This window comes from Papio anubis, chromosome X, assembly GCF_008728515.1.
Source record: "Papio anubis isolate 15944 chromosome X, Panubis1.0, whole genome shotgun sequence".
NCBI classification, from domain to species: Eukaryota; Metazoa; Chordata; class Mammalia; order Primates; family Cercopithecidae; genus Papio; species Papio anubis.
In genome coordinates, this window is record NC_044996.1 from 93,333,209 (window position 1) to 93,355,135 (window position 21,927).

The 21,927-nt window shown below is 47.0% G+C and overlaps 1 protein-coding gene across 1 annotated transcript in view; it reads right to left on the reverse strand.

Moving 5' to 3' along the window:
• GPR173 (G protein-coupled receptor 173) overlaps positions 1-21,056 on the reverse strand; it is a 32,636-nt gene extending 11,580 nt beyond the window's left edge. The window contains exon 1 of the mRNA XM_003917749.5: positions 20,117-21,056. The gene's annotated coding sequence lies outside the window, so the exon portion shown is untranslated. The remainder of the gene's footprint in view (positions 1-20,116) is intronic.
• Between the last annotated feature and the right edge of the window lie 871 nt (positions 21,057-21,927).

Below are 21,927 nucleotides of genomic sequence, written 5' to 3' on the forward strand. Positions count from 1 at the left end.
GCACCCCGCCTGTTTTTCTTTTAATTTGATTTTCTTCTTATTTTTCCACAAGTTTTTTTCTTCTTCAAAAATAGGAGGGCTGTCTCATCACCAAGAAACAGAGAAAAAATAGAAGTGTTGTATGATTGTTGCTATGTGGGCTATTATATAGTATTAGGTGTTTCTAAAGAGAATAGTATTATTTTATTTTTCTGATTGTTACTTCTTTATAAAAAAACTTTTTATTATAGCACATTTCAAACAGTAAAACATAGAGAGAAGGCCGGACGCGGTGGCTCACACCTGTAATCCTAGCACTTTGGGAGGCCTAGGTGGGCGGATCACGAGGTCAGGAGATCGAGACCATCCTGGCTAACACGGTGAAACCCTGTCTCTACTAAAAATACAAAAAAAATTAGACGGGCATGGCAGCGGGCGCCTGTAGTCCCAGCTACTCCAGAGGCTGAGGCAGGAGAATGGCGTGAACCTGAGAAGCGGAGCTTGCAGTGAGCCGAGGTCGTGCCACTGAACTCCAGCCTGGGCGACAGAGCAAGACTCCGTCTCAAAAAAAAAAAAAAAAAAAAAAAAAAAAAACCAACAAAAAACAAGACAAAACAAAAAGTAGAGAGAATACTGTAATGAACCTCAGTGGATCCACTGCTCAGACTCACCAATCACCAACTCATAGCTAGTCTCATTCTGCCTATAACCCTACCCACTTCCCTCACTCCCAGTATTCTGAAGCATATCTATTATATCATTTCATCCTTAAGTATTTCAGTATCTACTCCTAAAAGGTCAGGACTCTTTTAAAAAGATTACAACAATATCATTTTTATCATTTCTTGGTTTATTTAATGATTTACTTGTGATTGGTATTTGATACTAAAAAATTAACCAAATCTGATTCTTGGTGGGATTTCATACTTATTATCTTTTGTTTTTACACAAAAATATTTGTCAATAAATGAATGAAGCCCAACAATACTCTAATTGAGTTGCTTTATGACTTTGTTTCAGAGTGTTGCTTTCTTAAGAATGCAGAGAAAAATCAGTTTTCAGAACTTACAGAGGTCTGCTGACCCCTTCAATAGAAAGATTGGGAATTTTTAAAGCATCTCGCAGGGCAAATTGAGAAACTGGGATCTTTTATGAGATGGGTTAGAATATTTTTAGCTGGAGCTCTACCAGCTAGTGACAGGGTTTCATGATTAACAAGTAAAGCTAAGACGCCCCTCCCAGTAGAATCTCACAGGTTAGCAGTATGCAGGGAAATTATCTACACTATTTTTAAGACCAATGAGGTAAAGGGAATAGGAAAGGGGCCATTTTCAATTATTGCTGTTAGGAGATACACTGGTGACAGGTCAAAGGGCATTGAGATGACACTAACTTAGATGTTCAATCAGAAAGGTTTTCATTTTCCTTTTCTTTTTTTCGTTTTTTTTTTGTTTTGAGACGGAGTCTTGCTCATCGCCCAGGCTGGAGTGCAGTGGTGCGATCTCGGCTCACTGCAAGCTCAGCCTCCCGGGTTCACGCCATTCTCCTGCCTCAGCCTCCCGAGCAGCGGGGACTACAGGCGCCCGCCACCAAGCCCGGCTAATTTTTTTTTTTTTTTTTTAATAGAGATGGGGTTTCACCGTGTTAGCCAGGATGGTCTCGATCTCCTGACCTCGTGATCCACCCGCCTCGGCCTCCCAAAGTGCTGGGATTACAGGCTTGAGCCACTGCGCCGGGCCATGTTTTCATTTTCTACCCATGCATCTATGGATGTTGACATTGCATAGTTTACAGTACTAGTTAGAAACTTGAAGAGAAGTACAAGAAGCACCAACATAAACTAAGGTTGAAATATTCAAAGTGATACACGAATATTTTGAAATACTGTGGAAACTGCATAAGTCTGTGGACAAATGCTGCTGTTCACAACAGCAGTTTGTTCGGAAAACGCTGAGATTCATTTACTGAGGAGCCCTCACCTGTAAGTTTGTCTGTAGGTCTCATTTCCACAGTAAATTATGCCAGATGAATGTAATTAAATCCAAGACACTTCCCAACTGCCTTTCAGCTTTCTGTAAGGAATTGGGATCAGTACATTCTTCCGTGTTGTTTTAAACCTAAGTGTGTAGAGATTTGGTAATAATAATAATAACAATTGTGTGAGGTAAAAGAAACATGGCAACATTTCTTTGTGAATGCTTCTCATTTTTCAGATTTTTTTTTTTTTTTTTTTTTTTTGGAGTCTTGCTCTGTCGCCCAGGCTGGAGTGCAGTAGTGCAATCTCGGCTCACTGCCACCTCCGCCTCCAGCGTTCAAGCGATTCTCCTGCCTCAGCCTCCCGAGTAGCTGGGACTACAGGCACACGCTGCCATGCCCAGATAATTTTTTTGTATTTTTAGTAGAGACGGGGTTTCACCATGTTGCCCAGGCTGGTTTCGAACTCCTGAGCTCAGGCACAGATTTTATGTTTACTGGCTTCAACAAATGGCTTTTTTTGCACACGAATAAAGTTACATAAAAAATGTTAAAGACACTAAAGAATAGAGTGGAGAGTACTGACAGAGTTTATGGATTCGAAGCAAAACTTCAACTTAGGAGATGTGAAGTCAAGTGTGGTTCCCTGGGTGATGTTTACTTGGTGTTGCAAAAGAAGACTTGTTAGGGTCAGTAGAGCAATGTCTGCATTCACTAAGGGGAAAAGCTTCATCACTTTTTTTTTTTTTTTTTTTTTGAGACGGAGTCTCGCTCTGTTGCCCAGGCTGGAGTGCAGTGGCCGGATCTCAGCTCACTGCAAACTCCGCCTTCCGGGTTTACGCCATTCTCCTGCCTCAGCCTCCCGAGTAGCTGGGACTACAGGTGCCCGCCACCTCGCCTGGCTAGTTTTTTTTTTTTTTTTTTTTTTAAGTTTTTAGTAGAGACGGGGTTTCACCATGCTAGCCAAGATGGTCTCGATCTCCTGACCTTGTGATCCGCCCGTCTCGGCCTCCCAAACTGCTGGGATTACAGGCTTGAGCCACTGTGCCCGGTCATCATTATTTTAAGATACACAAAATGAAAATTTTCTGTTGCATTCCATTTGTGAGCATTTATTTATTTATCTATCTATTTTGGAAACAGGGTCTCACTCTGTCACCCAGGCTGGAGTGCAGTGAGGTGATCATGGCTCACTGCAGCCTCAACCTCCCAGGTTCAAGCAATCCTCCCACCTCAGTCTCCTGAGTAGCTGGGATCACAGGCACGTGCCACCGTGCCCGGCTAATTTTTGTATTTTTGGTAGAGATGAGGTTTCGTCACGTTGCCTAGATTGGTCTTAAACTCCTGGGCTCAAGCAATCCTCCCACCTCAGCTTCCCAAAGTGCTGGGATTACAGGCATGAGCCACCGCACCTGCATTTGTTACATGAAATTTCATATTTGATTGAAAGAAAATAGAGATGCTAGATTTAAAAAAGAATCCTCCCTTTGAAGCACAACATTCAAAAACTACAAATTATCCAAATTCTGCTTATTTGTCGAGAAACGAGTTTTAACCCAATAAAAAAATACTCTTTGACCATTTGCTGCAACCTACTTATGCCAGCAATTTCCTGTTGATGGTGACTACCAAAAGATAGAAAAGATCATGTAGCTATTTCAAGCACAAAACCTTAGTCTCTGCCCGGCCATGACAAGAACAAGAGAATTATAAAAGGAAGGTGGAAAAGGAAGGCACGAATAAGCAGTTGTTCCATTTCTTAAGAAAGGTGGGTATGGTGTGAAAGCACCAGCCATATTCAACACTAGAAACTGCACCTGAGGCTTCTGAGAAACCAAAGGGTTATCTGATGACCCCAAAGCTTGTGTTTCTGAGGTCAGCTCTGCTGACCTGTAGAATGATGCAGCTACATTTCATACATTCAAGTTAATTACTGAGGACATTAGGTCAAACATTGGATTGTGTCTGAACAATCTCCATGGAATGTGTCTTACCTTCAACAACATGCTTTCCAAGATCAAAAAGTGGCAGGCCACAATAGAAGTTTTTATCTGTGTCAAAACTACCAATTGTTATTTACTTAATTTCCTTTGTTTGAGCTTTCACCAAGAAACACAATAACTTGATGTAGAAGATCTATGCTCAGCATCAGTGGATTTGCCAAATCAAGATTAAAATGACCATAAATGAATCAAAGGACCATAGAATAAATCAAACCACTTATGACTTGATCAGAAGTGGGCATGGATGTTGACCACTACAAATTCACATTAGTGAATTTAAAAGTTATGGTCTGCTATGGTTTGAATGTGTCCCCTAAAGTTCATGCATTAAAAACTTAATCCCCAATGCAACAGTGTTGACAGGTGGGACCTTTAAGAGGTAATGAGGTTATGAGGACTCTTCCCTCATAAATGGATGAACGCTGTTATCACAGGAGTGGGTTGCTTATCACAGAAACGGGTTCCTGATAAAAGGATGAGTTCTACCCACTTCCCTTCTCTCTTTGTCACGTGCACATGCTCTCTTGCCCTTCTGCCTTCCACCATGGGATGATGCAGCAAGAAGGCTCTCACCAGATGTAGCCACATGATCTTGGACAGCCCAGCCTCCAGAATGATAAGAAATAAAATAAAATATCTCTCTCTTTTTTTTTTTTTTTTTTTTTTTTGAGACAGAGTCTCGCTCTGTCACCCAGGCTGGAGTGCAGTGGCGTGATCTAGGCTTGCTGGAACCTCTGCTTCCTGGGTACAAGTGAGTTTTGTGCCTCAGCCTCCCAAGTAGCTGGGACTACAGGCACCTGCCACCAGGATGCCCAGCTAATTTTTATATTTTTAGTAGAGATGCAGTTTCACCATGTTGGCCAGGCTAGTCTTGAACTCCTGACCTCAAGTAATCCTCCTGCCTCAGCCTACCAAAGTGCCGGGATTACATGCGTGAGCCACCACGCCTGGCCTAAAATCTCTGTTCTTCACAAATTACCAGTCTCAAATATTCTGTTATAGTAGCGCAAAATGGACTAAGAAGATTGGTGCCAAGAATAGGGCTGCTACTATAATGTCTGAAAATGTGGAAGTGGCTTTGAAACTGGGTAATGGGTAGAGGTTGAAAGAATATGGAAGAGCAGGCTAGAAAAAGCCTGTAATGCCATTAATAGAGGGTTAAGGGTGATTTTGGTCGAGGCCTCAGAAGACAAGTGCTATAGGGAAAGGCTAAACTTCCTCAGGGATTACTTAAGTGGCCATGATCAGTTCTGATGCTCATGTGTTAAAAATGTAATCACCAAGTGGTTCTGATCATGACCATTTAAGTAATCCCTAAGGAGATTTAGGCTCCTTAGCTTTATTTCTAATCCCATGATCAGAAATATGGACGGTAAAGGCCATTTTGATGAGGTCTCCGATGGAAATGAGAAATAAGGTATTAGAAACTGGAATAAAAGCCACCTTTGTTATATGCGTGCAAAGATTTGGCAGAATTGTGTTCATGTCCTAGGACTTTGTGGAAGGCAGAATTTAAGAGTCATAAACCAGCATATATAGCAGAAAAAAAATCTAAGCAGCAAAGTGTTTGAGATGCTGCATGACTACTTTTGGCTATGTACAGCAAAACGAGAGAAAAATGATTTAAAGACAGAATTTATAATTAAAAGAGAAGCAGAACAGAAAAATTTGGAAAACTCTCAGCCTGACCATGTAAAAAATACAAAAGCGTGTTGGGGAGAGAATACTAAGGGTGTGACCAAGAGACTGCTAAAGAGACTAACATGGGTAGAAGGAAGCCAGATTCTATTCAGAGGCCTTTGAGGCAAGCTAGGATCTTGAGGGCAAGGTTTCTAGAGAGGTATCCCTAGGACTTCAGCATTTGCTGCCCTGTGCCACCTTGGGACTCTGCTCCTTCAATTCTGAAGCAACACCCCTTGGCTGCCCCTGCTGTGGCTCAAGCAGGCCTCAATGCAGCTCTACTTGCTGCTCCGGAAAGTATAACCTGTAAACCTTGGTAGTGTCCACATGGTGCTAATTCTGTAGGCACACAGAATGCAAGAGTTGTGGAACCATGGCTTCCTTCGTCTAGATTTCCAAGAATTTCATGGACAGCTTGGGGAACCACACAGAGACTTGTCATAGGGATGGAGCCACTGCAGAGGGCCCCCACTAAGGCAACACTTAATGGAACTGTGGGAGTGGGGCTGTCCCAAGACCACAGAACTATAGGACCACGAATGTGCAACTCCAGCCTGGGAAGGCTGGAGGCATGAGATTTCAACCCATGAGAGCTGCTGGGTAGACTGAGCCCAGCAAAGCCATAGGGGCAGGGCTGCTCAAGGCCTTGGGGGCCCAGCCCAGCTCTAGTGTGCCCAGGACGCAGGATGCAGAATCAAAGATCATTCTCCAGCTTCAAGACTTAATGTTGGCTGGGCATGGTAATCCCAGCAGTTTGAGAGGCTGAGGTGGGTGGATCGCTTGAGCCCAGGAGTTTGAGACCAGCCTGGGCAACATGGCCAAATCCCATCTCTACAAAAGCTCTGGGGGCTGAGATGAGAGGATCGCTTGAGCCCAGGAGGTTGAGGCTGCAGTGAGCTGTGACACCGTGATCACATCATTGTACTCCAGCCTGGGTGACAGAGAGGGAGACCTTAACTCACACACACACACACACACAAGACAATGTTGTTTTCTCTGTTGGATTTTGGACTTACTTGGGACCAGTTACCCCTTTCTTCTTGCCTATTTCTCCCTTTTGGAATGGGAATGTCTATCCTATGCCTGTCCCACAACTGTATTTTGGAAGAACGTAATTCGCTATTTTCACAGGCTAACATCTGGAGAGAAATTTGCCTCAGGATGAATTGCACCTGGAGTCTCTCCTGTCTGATTCAAATGGGACTCTTGATTTTGGATTTCTGAGTTGGTGCTGGAACGAGTCAAGACTTTGGGGCTATTGGGATGGAATGAATCTATTTTAGACGTGAGAAGGACATGGATTTGGGGAGTTAAGGAAGAATGCTATGGCTCAAATGTGTCCTCTGAAGTTCATGTGTTGGAAACCTAATCCCCAATGCAACAGTATTGAGAAGTGAGACCTTTAAGAAGTGATGAGGTAATGAGGGCTCTGCCCTCATAAACAGATTAATCCTGTTTTCATGGGAGTGGGTTTCTATCGTAGGAAGGGTTCCTGATAAATAGATGAGTTCGGCTCCCTTCTCCTCTCTCTTCTCTCATCTCTCTTCTCTCTTCTCTCTTCCCTCTTCCCTCTTCCCTCTCTTCTCTCTCTTCTCTCTTCTCTCTTCTCTCTTCTCCTCTCCTCTCCTCTCCTCTTCTCTCTCTCTCTCTAATGCAAAAACGTGTTCTCTTGCCTTTCTGCCCTCCACTATGGGATGGCGCAGGAAGGAGGCCCTTGCTAGATACATGCCCCTCAACCTTGGACTTCCTAGCCTCCGGAACTGTAAGAAAGAAATCTCTGCTTGTTAAAAATTATCCAGTCTCAAGTATTCTGTTAGAGCAGCACAAAACAGACTAAGACATGTTTCTAGAAGTGAGCTCAAGTGTGTCATAAAAAAAACTGAAAAGATTTCATTTGAAAGTTGTACACAAATTCAATATTTAATAACTCCCCAAAAACTCTGCATTTTAATTTTTCTTCCTGTAATTGTATAATATGAGGAAAATGTAAGAAATTCTTTTTCACCCAACACTAGTACCCCTAACCCTCTTCAGTTTACTCCAGTGTGCCATAAAATATTTCACTTTCTCTGTGTGCCAGGTTGTGAATGCCCTAATACATTTACATCTAGTCACATTACATAGAAACACTAGCACATACAGACAGATATGTGCACATGGGGACACGTGTACATGGAAATTCAAATTTGCACTCACATTCAGACCAGCCGATAAGCACAATGAGACACTCATACACAGACACACAAACATGCCCCCTCAACTGCACAGAAACAGCTAGGCATGCATGTAGATACCCACACCAGCAAATTGATCAAAGATACACACACATACAATACACAGATATAACTATATAACTGCCTTTCTATAGAAATACAGGCCTACAGGCCGGGCGCGGTGGCTCAAGCCTGTAATCCCAGCACTTTGGGAGGCCGAGACGGGCGGATCACAAGGTCAGGAGATCGAGACCATCCTGGCTAACATGGTGAAACCCCGTCTCTACTAAAAATACAAAAAACTAGCCGGGCGAGGTGGTGAAGCCTGTAGTCCCAGCTACTCGGGAGGAGCTGAGGCAGGAGAATGCGTAAACCGGAGGTGGAGCTGCAGTGAGCTGAGATCCAGTACTGCATCAGCCTGGGCGACAAGGCAAAGACTCAAATCACAAGAAAAAAATACAGGCCTACAGTCTCAGGCTGCTGGAGAGGCGCTTCAGAGGAGGACAGTGACATTTTTACTCCCTTTTTGAAGCTAACCGTATACCATTGTGTACATCAGTTATACATAATAGAGATGGAGTTAGAGAGTGGCGGGGCAGGGGTGGGCTGTGGGGGCACCCAATCAGAAATTTCTAACTTTTTGTTAATAATTAATCCCCTTCCCACTGTGGTTTCTGTTGTCTTTTTTTTTTTTTTTTTTTTTTTTTGAGTCGGAGTCTCGCTCTTGTTACCCAGGCTGGAGTGCAATGGTGCGATCTTTGCTCACTGCAACCTCCACCTCCCGGGTTCAAGTGATTTTCCTACCTCAGCCTCCCGAGTAGCTGGGATTACAGGCACCCACCACCATGCCCGGCTAATTTTTGTATTTTTTGTAGAGATGGGGTTTCACCATGTTGGCCAGGTTGGTCTCAAACTCCTGACCTCAGGTGATCCACTTGCCTCAGCCTCCCAAAGTGCTGGGCCACCGCGACCGGCCGTCATTTTTTTTATTAAAAAATTTTTTTTGGCTGGATGCGGTGGCTCACGCCTGTAATCCCAGCACTTTGGGAGGCCTGGGTGGGTGAATTACCTGAGGCCAGGAGTTCGAGACCAGCTTGGCCAACATGGAAAAACCCTGTCTCTACTAAAAATACAAAAATTAGCCGGGTGTGCTGGAGCATGCCAGTAATCCCAGCTACTCGGGAGGTTGAGGCATGATAATCGCTTGAACCTGGGAGGCAGAGGTTGCAGTGAGGTAAGATCGTGCCGCTGCACTCCAGCCTGGGTGACAAGAGCAAGGTTGTGTCTCAAAAAAATTTTTTTTCACTTTTTACCTCTTGTGTATATGTAGGGAGTTTACAGGGAAATATGTACTTTATGGAATAAATTTTAAGAACTATATACGTGTGTGTGTGTGTGTGTATGTGGGTATGTGTATATATATACTTTTTAAATTTTTTTTTTTGAGACAGGGTCTCCCTCTGTCACCCAGGCTGGAGTGCAATGGCGAGATCTTGGTTCACTGCAGCCTTGAACTCCTGGGCTCAAGGGATCCTCTCACCTCAGCCTCCCAAGTCGCTGGGACTACAGGCATGTGCCACCATGCCCGGCTAATTTTTCTATTTTTTGTAGACAGGTTCTGGGTTTTTTTGTGTTTTTTTTTGAGACATGGTCTCACTCTGTCACCCAGGCTGGAGTATAGTGGCATGTTCATGGCTCACTGCAGCCTCGAACTCCTGGGCTCAAGTGATCCTCCTACCTCAGCCTCCTGAGTAGCTGGGACTATAGGTGCACACCACTACACCTGGCTAATTTTTCTATTTTTTGTAGAGATTGGGTTTTGCCATATTGCCCAGGCTGGTCTCAAACTCCTGGGCTCAAGCAATCTGTCCACCTTGACCTCCCAAAGTGCTAGGATTACAGGTGTGAGTCACCACACCTGGCCTAAAACATATTTTATTTAAAATAAAGTAATGGAGCTTTAATCTTACAGAGCTAAATTACTGATTATATATTTGTTGAGCTGATTTAAGGGTTAAAAAAAATCTATTTAACAAAAATTAAATGGCCGGCATGGAGGCGGAGGTTGCAGTGAGCCGAGATCGTGCCACTGCACTCCAGCCTGGGCGACAGAGTGAGACCCTGTGTCACACATAAAAATCGTATTGAGAGTTTTATTTTTATTTTATTTTATTTTTTATTTTTTGAGATGGAGTCTCACTCTGTCGCCCAGGCTGGAGTGCAGTGGAGTGATCTTGGCTCACTGGAAGCTCCGCCTCCCGGGTTCACACCATTCTCCTGCCTCAGCCTCCCGAGTAGCTGGGACTACAGGCGCCCACGACCACGCCTGGCTAAAATTTTTGCATTTTTAGTAGAGACGGGGGTTTCACTGTGTTAGCCAGGATGGTCTCGATCTCCTGACCTCGTGATTCGCCCACTTCGGCCTCCCAAAGTGCTGGGATTACAGGCGTGAGCCACCACGCCCTGCCGAGAGTTTTATTTTTTAACTTCAAAGCCTTCTTAATAGTCTTTCTTCTACGGAAAAAAAAAAAAAGGGAATACAGGTCTAGGCGAAATGCGTTCACCATTTACATAGGCACTTACAGACATACATACACATGAACCAAACTACATGAACCTACACACTTACAGATACAGTGTTACATGCACAGACATAAGAAAACATAGGTCAAGTCCTGCTCATATCCTATAGATCCAGGCCCTCCCATGCGCCACCCCACTGGTTCTTATACTAAGAGATTAAAACCCGCTCTATTACTATACAAAGCCACTGTCACAAATCTGCCCTGGAACACATCCATATACACAGAGTACAGACCTGCTCACACATACAAGCACATGGCTCAGCCTCACTGCTACACACACACAAAGGCAAGCAGGCATGTAGAGCAATGCAGACTGAAGCATACACATCCACATAGCCACTGATGTTTATAAATACAGAAAGACTCTCAGATGCACACTAGCCTTTTACACACACACACACACATGCACGCACCTGGATCATCACATATAAACCTGGATACCAACCTTCTGGCATTTATAGGCACTCGCAACAGAGATTCACATACATACATTTACATATTGACCCCTACAAACCTGTTTACATAGGCAGATAAAAACATGCTGGCATGCACACACAGATGGAAGCATGCTCACATGTGCAGACACACCAGCAGTGCAGGTCACACCCACACTCACAGACACTACACTACCACAGATACAGGCATGTGCACTCATACACCCAGATGTGTGTGCACTGGGAAATACACACATGGGGCCAACCCCCTCCATTCACGCCTGGAGCACATGCTTCCTTTCTCACATGTTCGTGGTTTTGTATGCACACTGGGATACACAGAAGTACAAACCCACTTTCATGTACAAACACAGATACACATAGGATATGCTCATTCTGTCACACAGACATATAGACACAGATAACAGGAAATATGCACATAGAAACCCCATTCACACTTGCAGATGGACACATACTATTACACACTGGCATGGCTAATAATTATGGTAATACATAATGGCTTATATGGTGCAGAGGACTCATTACATGCCAGGCACTGTTCGAAGTGCTTTTCTTTTCCTTTTTTCTTTCTTTTCCTTCTCTTTCTTTTCTTTTCTTTTTTTTTTTTTTTCTTTTTTGAGGATGGGTTTCCTCTTGTGCCCAGGCTGGAGTGCAATGGCATGATCTTGGCTCACTGCAGCCTCCACCTCCTGAGTTCAAGTGATTCTCCTGCCTCAGCTTTCCGAGTAGCTGGTATTACAGGCATGCGCCACCACACCTGGCTAATTTTGTGTGTGTGTGTGGTTTTTTCTTTTTCTTTTTTTTTTAGTAGAGATAGGGTTTCTCCATGTTGGTCAGGCTGGTCTCAAACTCCCGACCTCAGGTGATCCACCCACCTTGGCCTCCCAACGTGCTGGGATTACAGGTGTGAGCCACCGTGCCCAGCCACTTTTCTTTCTTTCTTTCTTTCTTTTCTTTCTTTCTTTTTCTTTCTTTCTTTCTTTCTTTCTTTCTTTCTTTCTTTTGAGATGGAGTTTCACTCTTATGCGCCCTGACTGGGAGTGCAATGGCATGATCTCGGCTCACTGCAACCTCCACCTCCCGGGTTTGTGATTCTCCTGCCTCAGCCTCGAGTAGCTGGGATTACGAAGCGTGTGCCTGCGCCCAGTTAATTTTGTATTTTAGTAGAGAGACAGGGTTTCACCACATTGGCCAGGCTGGTCTCGAACTCCTGACCTCAAGTGATCCGCCTGCCTCGGCCTCCCAAAGTGCTGGGATTACAGGCGTGAGCCAATGCGTCCAGCCTCTAAGTGCTTTTCATATAACTCACCCAATCCTCATCCTATGAGATAGGTAATAGTACTTCCACTTTTACAGATAAGACACTGGGCCTTTGTTGAGCTTAGGTGACTTGCCCAAAGCCATACAACTAATAAATGGTAGAACTAGGATTCGAACACAAAAGCTGCCTCCAGAGACCTTGCAGATCCAACTTATATGTAGAAGTACACTCACCTCATGCACAAGTACAGATACATACCACTTTAGCACAAGCACGTGCACACCCAATCCAGCTGATACACTCAGGTACAAATGGCCACACACACCTAGTCACATACATAAACAAACATGGACATGTTCACATTTACAGACATTCCAGCAGAGATATATATGCCTCGGGAAATATATATACATTCATACACATGTCCACAATCACACACCCTACCCAGACACACCCACATTATTGAACACACAAAACCTCCAGATATACCACTTGCACACTCACACACAGATACAGTCACATTCTCAGATATATTCCTCACCCAAATACTCACACATGCTATCCTCATACTCACATGCTGGCCACATACTCACACATGTGGCCAGATGCAGCCACATGCACACCCCCTAGATTCACTCACACTCACACACACACCCACACACTCTCACACCACCCAGAGATGACACATCCTATTTATATATACACATCCTGATTCATAGCCATGTAGACATTCAGACACAGGCTGAGCCCTGCTCACATCCTATAGGTCTTTGCGGTCTTAGATATACCCCACACTCTCACATGCTCCAACTCAGATGTGCCCACATTCTTCTCAAATACACCTACTTTCAAACATATACCCAACACTGATACACCCACACCCTCTCACACAAATCCCATCTAAATACACCCGTTCTCATATACATACATCTCAAATGCACTTACACGCACAGGCCCTCCACACTTATGCAAACTCCCAATTCAGTACACCCACACTCTCACATCACACAGATACACTCAAACTTGTACCCCACCCCAACTCAGAGCCCTCATACCCGAACCAGGTGCACCTACAATCTCTCTCTCACACACAGTATTAAGACACACCCACAATGACACACATACCTTCCAAAGGGACTACACTTACCCACACCCCATCCAAGTACTCACACTCACAAATTCCCAAGCCAAATACATCCACACACACAGACACACACATCATTCTCATACATACACACACACACACACACTCCAAATACAGCCCCACTCTCACAGTACACACACACTCCAAATACAGCCCCACTCTCACAGCCCCATCCAGACACATCCATCCTCTCCTACATCATCATCCAGATTCATCCCATATAGACCATGGAGATCCACTCAAAGCCACATGCACCACCCAGGTATAACTCCATCCACACACACAACTCACCTGGACATATCCAACTCTCACACATGCCATCCAGTGGACCTCTGCACATGCCCCACTCCCCAGATCCACCCATGCTCTCATCTCCTCCACACCACCCACAAGCACCCACACTCCATACACACACTTCCCACTCAGCTGTGCCCCCAACTCTCTTTTACACAACCCATCCAGTTATACACATTCACACCCACACCCAAGTACATATATGCCCACATTCTCCACCCAGATACAACCAAAGCTCTCATCACACGCCATCCAGACATACTTTATTGCACACTCCATCACCCAAATATACCCATGCTGTCACTCGCCTACCATCCAGATACACCCACATTCAAACCCACTCTACCCCCAATACATCCACACTCTGTCTCACACACAGCCCAAATGTACCTACACACTTTCTCTTTCACACACCATCCGGATACATCCACACCTCACATGCACCTATATTCTGATACACCCCCCCACTACATCCACACTTGCCTCCAACCCAGTTAAACCCAAACTCTCACACCTCATCCAGCGCACACTCTTCCCACAGAAGACATGCGTGCTCACACCTCTACCACACTCAGAAACACCCCCACTCTCTCTTACACACAAACACAATCTCGACCCCCAATTATCTTAATCACCATCAGCCAGATCTACTCACACTGTACACACACAATGCAGATACATCCATACTGTCTCACACACACCACCCATACACACACTCCATAGACACCCCCAATTATATACACTCCCACCCTCACCCAGATGTGCCCAAATTCTCTTTCTCATGCACAACACCCACCCTATCTCACCATTCAGATAAACCCACACTCACATACCCTTCAAATACACACATCCTCACACATATCCCCAGCCCAACTCTCACTTATACCATCCTCCACCCACACAGGCCACTTTACATACAACCACACTGACCCCACACTCCCAAACACACCCAAATGCCTCACATGCACACCCTACCCAGAAACACCCATACACCCATGTGCTCTCTCTCTCTTTTTTTTTTGTTTGAGACGGAGTCTTGCTCTGTTGCCCAGGCTGGAGTGCAGTGGCGTGATCTCGGCTCACTGCAACCTCCACCTCCTGGGTTCAAGCAATTCTCCTGTCTCAGCCTCCCAAGTAGCTGGGACTACAGGCATGCACCACCACGCCCAGTTGTATTTTTAATAGAGATGGGGTTTCACCATATAGGTCAGGCTGGTCTCAAACTCCTGACCTTAGGTGATCCACCCGCCTTGGCCTCCCAAAGCGCTGGGATTACAGGCATGAGCCACTGCACCCGGGACATGCTCTCTCTTACACACATGCAGACCACATCCTTTCTCTCTCACCAGATATACCAGTCTACACACACACACACACACACACACACACACTCTACTAAGATCTTTTCTTTTTTTTTTTTGTTTTTGAGACAGAGTCTCGCTCTGTCACCCAGGCTGGAGTGCAGTGGCGCTATCTCAGCTCACTGCAAGCTCCGGCTTCTGGGTTCACACCATTCTCCTGCCTCAGCCTCCCGAGTAGCTGGAATTACAGGCACCCGCCACCACACCTGGCTAATTTTGTTTTTGTATTTTTAGTAGAGACGAGGTTTCACTGTCTAGATTTCTGCCTGGATGGCATAATTTGGGTCCTCTCAGTGAAAACTATTTACCAACCCTAGATACCATACAATGCCACTCTACTCTGGGCCTTTGATGGTTGGGGGGATGAGAAGGGAGGTCTTTGTGTTTCAAAGAATCTTTTTCTAAACGGGCCTCTTTTCCCCAGTAGGACATCGGCCATGATTGGTGCCCACTTCTTGAGTGTGAATAATGACAGGAATTATCCTGAGACCCCCACAAAAGCCCAGTACATGGTCAAGGCCAGAGAAGCCCCAGAATGGGGGTCACAGGCATCAGGTGTCATAACTTGCCAATCTGCAGGATGTCTACACACTTACAGACAGACATAGTCTCTCAGGGCACCAGTGACTCTCAGTCATACACATAAATACATACTGAGGTACACAGACTTGCAAGTATTCTCCCTTTTCATCCCCTTGCCAATAAGGCCCAATCTGCACAGGCCCAAGGCCAAGTATCTCTCCCTCACATCGACTGACAGACACATGCACAAACACCTACACTCATCCTTACACATGGACTCACTCACACTGTACTTAGTCACACGTCTACATCCGTTTACCCTTTTTTTTTCTTTTTTTTTGAGACAGAGTCTTGCTCTGTCGCCCAGGCTGGAGTGCAGTGGCGCGATCTCAGCTCACTGCAAGCTCCGCCTCCCGGGTTCATGCCATTCTCCTGCCTCAGCCTCCCGAGTAGCTGGGACTACAGGAGCCTGCCACCACGACTGGCTAATTTTTGTATTTGTAGTAGAGACGGGATTTCACCATGTTGGCCAGGATGGTCTCGATCTCCTGACCTCGTGATCCGCCTGCCTCGGCCTCCCAAAGTGCTGGGATTACAGGCGTGAGCCACCGCACCTGGCCTGTTTACTCTTGAACATAGGCATGCATGCATGACATACATTCACATGACATAATGCCCACGAATGACATACATTCACTCACAAACACAGGGGTACATACATGCATACCTTCACATGTCCACAGACTTTGTATCACACCCAAGGAGATGATGAACAAACATGGAGACAGAGAGGCAAGCTCCCAAATGTGTGCACACACACACCCAGACATGACCACATATATTTACACACTCACACACCTGTGTGGGTGTACTCACACACATAAACACCTAGATATGCACATGCTTGTAAATGACATGAAGTACAGATATGCAGACATTCCTAACACAGACTTGTACACACAAGTGGGCATGTTCACATGCACATAGACTTGTTCATTAATTCATTCTCATATGCATACAGTCAGACATGGAAATACAAATGTACTCACAAAACATGCTCACACTATCACAGCCAGATATGTACATCATGTACATTCCTACGAGTGCATACACCCATATGAGAAGCTACACAATAAAGAGGAATCATTTACACCTACATTCTCACAGATGGACTTGGACACAAAGGTATATTCACACACATGCACACATGGAAATACACTCACATACACACAACTGTACATCCAGCCACACAAGAAGGATTGATCCACACTCATCACAGACACACACATCCTCACACACATCCTCTCTCTCTCTCACACACACACTTAAACACACTTATAGGCTGAGAGTGGCATGCATGGACATTACCTTATATTGTGTTCTACAACATATGCTCCAGAACAAAGATGCATTAACGCAAACACATACATGCAAATAATTAGAACTGTACAAACTGGCACATTCACACATATGAATACACCTCTGTGTATGCCTGTCTGAATGTACAGGCATACACACAGGCATATTCTCACACACACACACACACACACACACACGGATGTCTATGGACAGGCAGGCATATACAGACATGTTCAATGAAACACACACAGCCAGATGTTCACACATACTAGCATATACACTCGCATATACACTCACAATCACTCACAGGCATATTCAAATACACATTCACACTCACTCAGAAATTCAGACAAAACACATAATGAGACATGCACATCCAAGTAGCTACTCATGCATGCCACAATCAGACATTTACTCACACATAACAGTGTACACACAAACACAATTAGACATATAGACAATGCACCATTTCACCTATGCACACAGCGTTTTGCGTGTGTGTGTGTGTTTGTGTCCAGACAGGCATACACTCCCCCACACAGCCATACTCACATACACAATCAAATGTGCACACGTAGGCATACCCACAAAATAGATTTTCATTCACACACTCTCCCCTACCCATACAATTAGTTCTCCTTATACTAGTGTGCCCACCTACACTAACATTTCCCTAATCGGATGTGGACATAAAGGTTTGTCTATAGGTGATATACACTGGAACATGCACACATGGACATCTATATAATTTAAAATGCTGGATAACCCACATACAGACATTCACAGAAAGTCAAAAGACTACCCACACAAATGCAGGACAGACACACTCATATATACACACACACATATACACCCTCTCATACATGCATGGACATGCACATATGTGCCCTTACACTCAAAAACACACCCTTTAGATGCACCTACACTCATGAGCACACACCAGTATGCACAATCAGATACAACTAGGCATTCATCTAATTGGGCAAGCACACCCAGGCATTCTGAAACCCACACACTCATACACATACAACCAGACACATACACTCAAAGAAAAACTGATGCCACACACATATACAACCAGACATTCAACAGGCCTGATGGCTCAGAGAAAACACACCCACACTCAGGCTCAAAATCAAACATGCCCATTTGATCACCCAGACAGACATGCAAAGTCATGCCCACCCCACAGTACACACACAAGCCTACCCAGATACCCACACACTCACACGCATGCCATCACACGGCCTGCTCACACACATAGGTTCATACACAGCCACATTGCCCATGAAGAGACATGCACACACAAACTACACACTCAGCCACACATTTCCAGTAACATATATACACCCACGCTCGGGCCCAGAGGCCTCCAGACCACAGACCAGGTCCTCTCCCACACCAAATGCTTCTTCAGAAAAGTCTACTTTATGCCTCAAAGTCCCCCTCCCTGCCCCCACAGAGATGGTCTTCTGTGCCTCAGTCTTTCCCCATTCCTTCTCTTCCCTTGGTCACCAACCCCACACTCTGTGTCCCATCACATCTCCATACCCCAAAATCAGCCAGCAGACCCCATTCTTCCCCCATCCCAGGCTCTAGGTGAACAGCTCCCCGGGAGGCGTCCCTCACAGGTCTGGTTGCTGCATGGGCCACACCCCAGCTCTACCCGAAGCCCCATGATCTCAGGAGCTTCAGCCTCATCTCCAGGCCCTGCCAACCACTGACCACAGGCCAAACTCTTGCCAAGTCTCCCCTCAACAGGGAGACACATACATCACCAGGGCCAGGAAGGCTGCAGGCTGCAAGCCAGGCCTTTGCTGGCTCATGGGGGCTCAAGCCTCTGTGTGTGTATGCATGTGTGTGTGTGCACAAACAGGGACAAGTGCAGGGAAAGAAGCCTGGAGTGGGGTGGGGGAGGGAGGCTCTGCCCATAACCACTTATCATTCTCTACAAATGAGAAGTATTAACACAAGGCTTCTCCTGCCTCTCTTCCACTCCTCTCCATCTGCCCACTTGCTGCCCTCCCCAGATCTCTGCTGAGACCCTGGAGAAGAAGGACCTGTCCCTCCTCCAAGTAATCAATAACACTATTAATCATGAATAATCAGCAACAATATTGACCGTGAGCTTTGCTGACATTGCTTCAGTGCCACCTCGATGCGCATCTCTTACTTACACGCACCAACTCATTCAATGCCTACACACACCCATCAGGGAAGGGTTATCAGTCTCTTTGACAGATGGGAAAACTGAGGTTCAGTAAGTGGCATGCTTCCACTAAAGTTGCAGAGCTAGTAGTTGGGGGAAGTGTCCCTGGGAGGATCCATGTTCTGTATGTACCAGGCTTTCCTGCCCTTCCAGATATACAGACCTCTGGCTACTGGACACAAGGCCACAAGATCTGGGGGTTCCCAGACACAACATGGGCATCTGAAACAGAGACAGATAGCCTTGTGGTGGAGGCTGGGTCCCACACTGTAGGGACAACCATGTTGTTCCTGGCCCCTGCAGGTTGTCATGGGCTTGATCTTTGCCCCCACAGAACCATCAGGCAGCCTAGGGCCTGGAAGTGCTCCCCACTACCACCTCACCGTCCTTTAGCCCTACAGTGGCTTCCTCCCTCTAGCTGGGAATCGGCAACATCTTCAGTGGTGAGTGAGCAAAACTCTGCTACCTGTAGGGAGAGATGGGGGGTGGGGTGCAGTGGTGGAGGAAGGAAGGAAGGAAAGGAGGAAAGAAGGAATGGGGGGTGGTCTGGGCTGGGAGCAGCTTCTCTGTCATGTCTACCCACCTGCTTGCTACCCAGGTGCACACATGCACACACACACACACACACCCTGCCAGCAGGCCAAGGATCCTGGAAGAGAGTGGAGGAGGAGGGAGAGGGAGAGGAGCAGCCGCAAGAGGCTGAGCCTGCCCAGGGTGCAGGCATTGTAAAGGGAACACGGCCGGGATCCCAGGCATCCCTTCCACAGCCAGCACACAAGGAAAGATTAACACAGCCTCATGCCCAAACGCAACCATGATGATAAAAACAGACCCTGTGAGGGGAAACAGGTGGTGGTTCCCTTTTTCATGGGACATTTGGGATTGGGGAAGATGGGGGTAAGATGAGGAGTCCCCAGGCTTGGGTGCCAAGGAGCCCCTGTGATGGAGCAGAAAGAGACTAACAGAGTCAGAGAGAGACGGAGAGCATGGCAGTGATGGAGACTCTGAAGTATGTGTGGGGAGACAGAACAGAAGTCCCAGCCCCCAATCCTTGGTGGAGGGATGCTGACTGCTTACCTGGGCTCTCTCAGCAGGGATGTCTTAGAATCCACGATGGGGACTCAAGCTGTCTCACCCAGGTAAATCACAGCCCGGGCCACATTGTGGGACCCTCAGTGATCTGGCGGCCAGTGACACTCCTGCTTCTGTTGCCGTGGATACAGCCGGGCTGGTCTAAATCGCAGGCATCAGGGAAAGCAGGCACCGGAGGGGTGCACTGGGTAGGGCTAGGGGTGTTGGGGAACACCAGGTGGGCAGCACACAGCCTTGGGGTGCCCAACTAGCTGGCAGGTGGGGGTCCCGGCAGGTGCTTCCTCCACTATACACTCCCACCCCCATCTTCATGCTACTGCCAAGCTGGGAGGGGGGCCAGTGCTGGCCCCTGCTACCCGTCTGCCTGCCTGGCTGCCGGTCCCCCTACTCCCCCCACCGCCCCCTCCGTCTGCCTGCTGGCCGCCGCCTTTTGTCCTCAGAAGACACGGTCCCCGCGGGGCCTCTGCCAAGCCTCCAGCAGATGCTCAGGGTCCGGGGCTCCTCCCTGGGAGCACACGGGCCATGGCCTGGGAGAGCCCCAGATTGGGGGGGCTCTCATCCAGGCTCACCCCGCTCCCCGGGCCTGGCGGGGATGGGGAAGAGGTGCAGGTCCACAGCCAGAGGCAGCAGCAGAGGTGGTGTTGGGGAGGGGATGGACGCCAGAAAGAGGGGGTGGGGTGGAGAGAGAGGCTGGCCTGATAGCTGTGTCCCGGGTTTTAGATCCGGGTTGAGGAGGGTGGCTCAGAGCATCCGAGGGGGGTCCTCATGCAAAACGAGGGCACTAAGGGACTGCCGGAGGGACCCTCTTGGCCTGGGAACCACCCCGGTGCACACAAATCCAGGTCCCACGATGCTGGGGACACCCATCCTGGATAGAGCATCAGTGGGGAATCTGGGGCCCTAAGCTGGACCCCATCAGGCCTGTCCGTCCCCCCTCTCCTCGATTTGCACGGTCCCTGCCTCAGGGGCGGGCGGAGGAGGAGGGAGGCAGGGAGGGAGAGGGAGGGAAGGAGGAAGGCTGAGCAGGCAGGGAGACTCCCAGCTGCCAGCCTGGTCCTCCCTGGGGCGGGGCGGGGAGGGGGGGCTGGCGAGGCCAGGGAGCAGCCGGCTGGCTGGCTGACTGGGTGGGGACGCTGGCGTGGCGACTGTGCTGCCAGGACAATAGCTGGCTGGGGAAGTCAGGTTCGGGCCTTTCTGAGATGCTCGAGAGAGGCATGAGTGGAGGTGGTGAGAGATGGCCAAGAGGCTGCTGAGAGAGCAACTCACATGGGGCTGCAGGAGGGAGTGGTGGGCGGGGACGAGTCTGGGTCGGGACAAAGGTCTGGCAAAGCCAAAGTGGCTGGGAGGTGAAGGGGCCTGGAGAGGTGGACTATACACTGAATGGGGTTCTTATGGGCATGCCTGTAAGGCCTGGGAGGTTGGCTGTGGGGGGGTGGGGTGGGAAAGGAGCGCTGCCCAACTCTGAACAGCCCCCTCTCAGGATATCTCCTATGCCATCCCCACTTTCTTAGGACCAGCAGACAGGCAGAATCCATACTTAAAGCTATGTCCCAGGACAGCAGCATAGGAGAGGTGAGGAGAATGTTTGGTAGGCAGAGATATGAAGACAAGGAAAAAAATATTTGTTTCAAATATGATTAAACTGGGACCAGATGATGCTTCAGTGGTTCCCCTAAGTTACAGCATTCAAGAATTCAAATTATCTTGATATAAGAAATTGTGTTTTATTTCCTTTCATCCTTCATCCATTGGTTCCTTCATTTATGACAAATGGCTTTATGTTAGGCCCAGTGCTG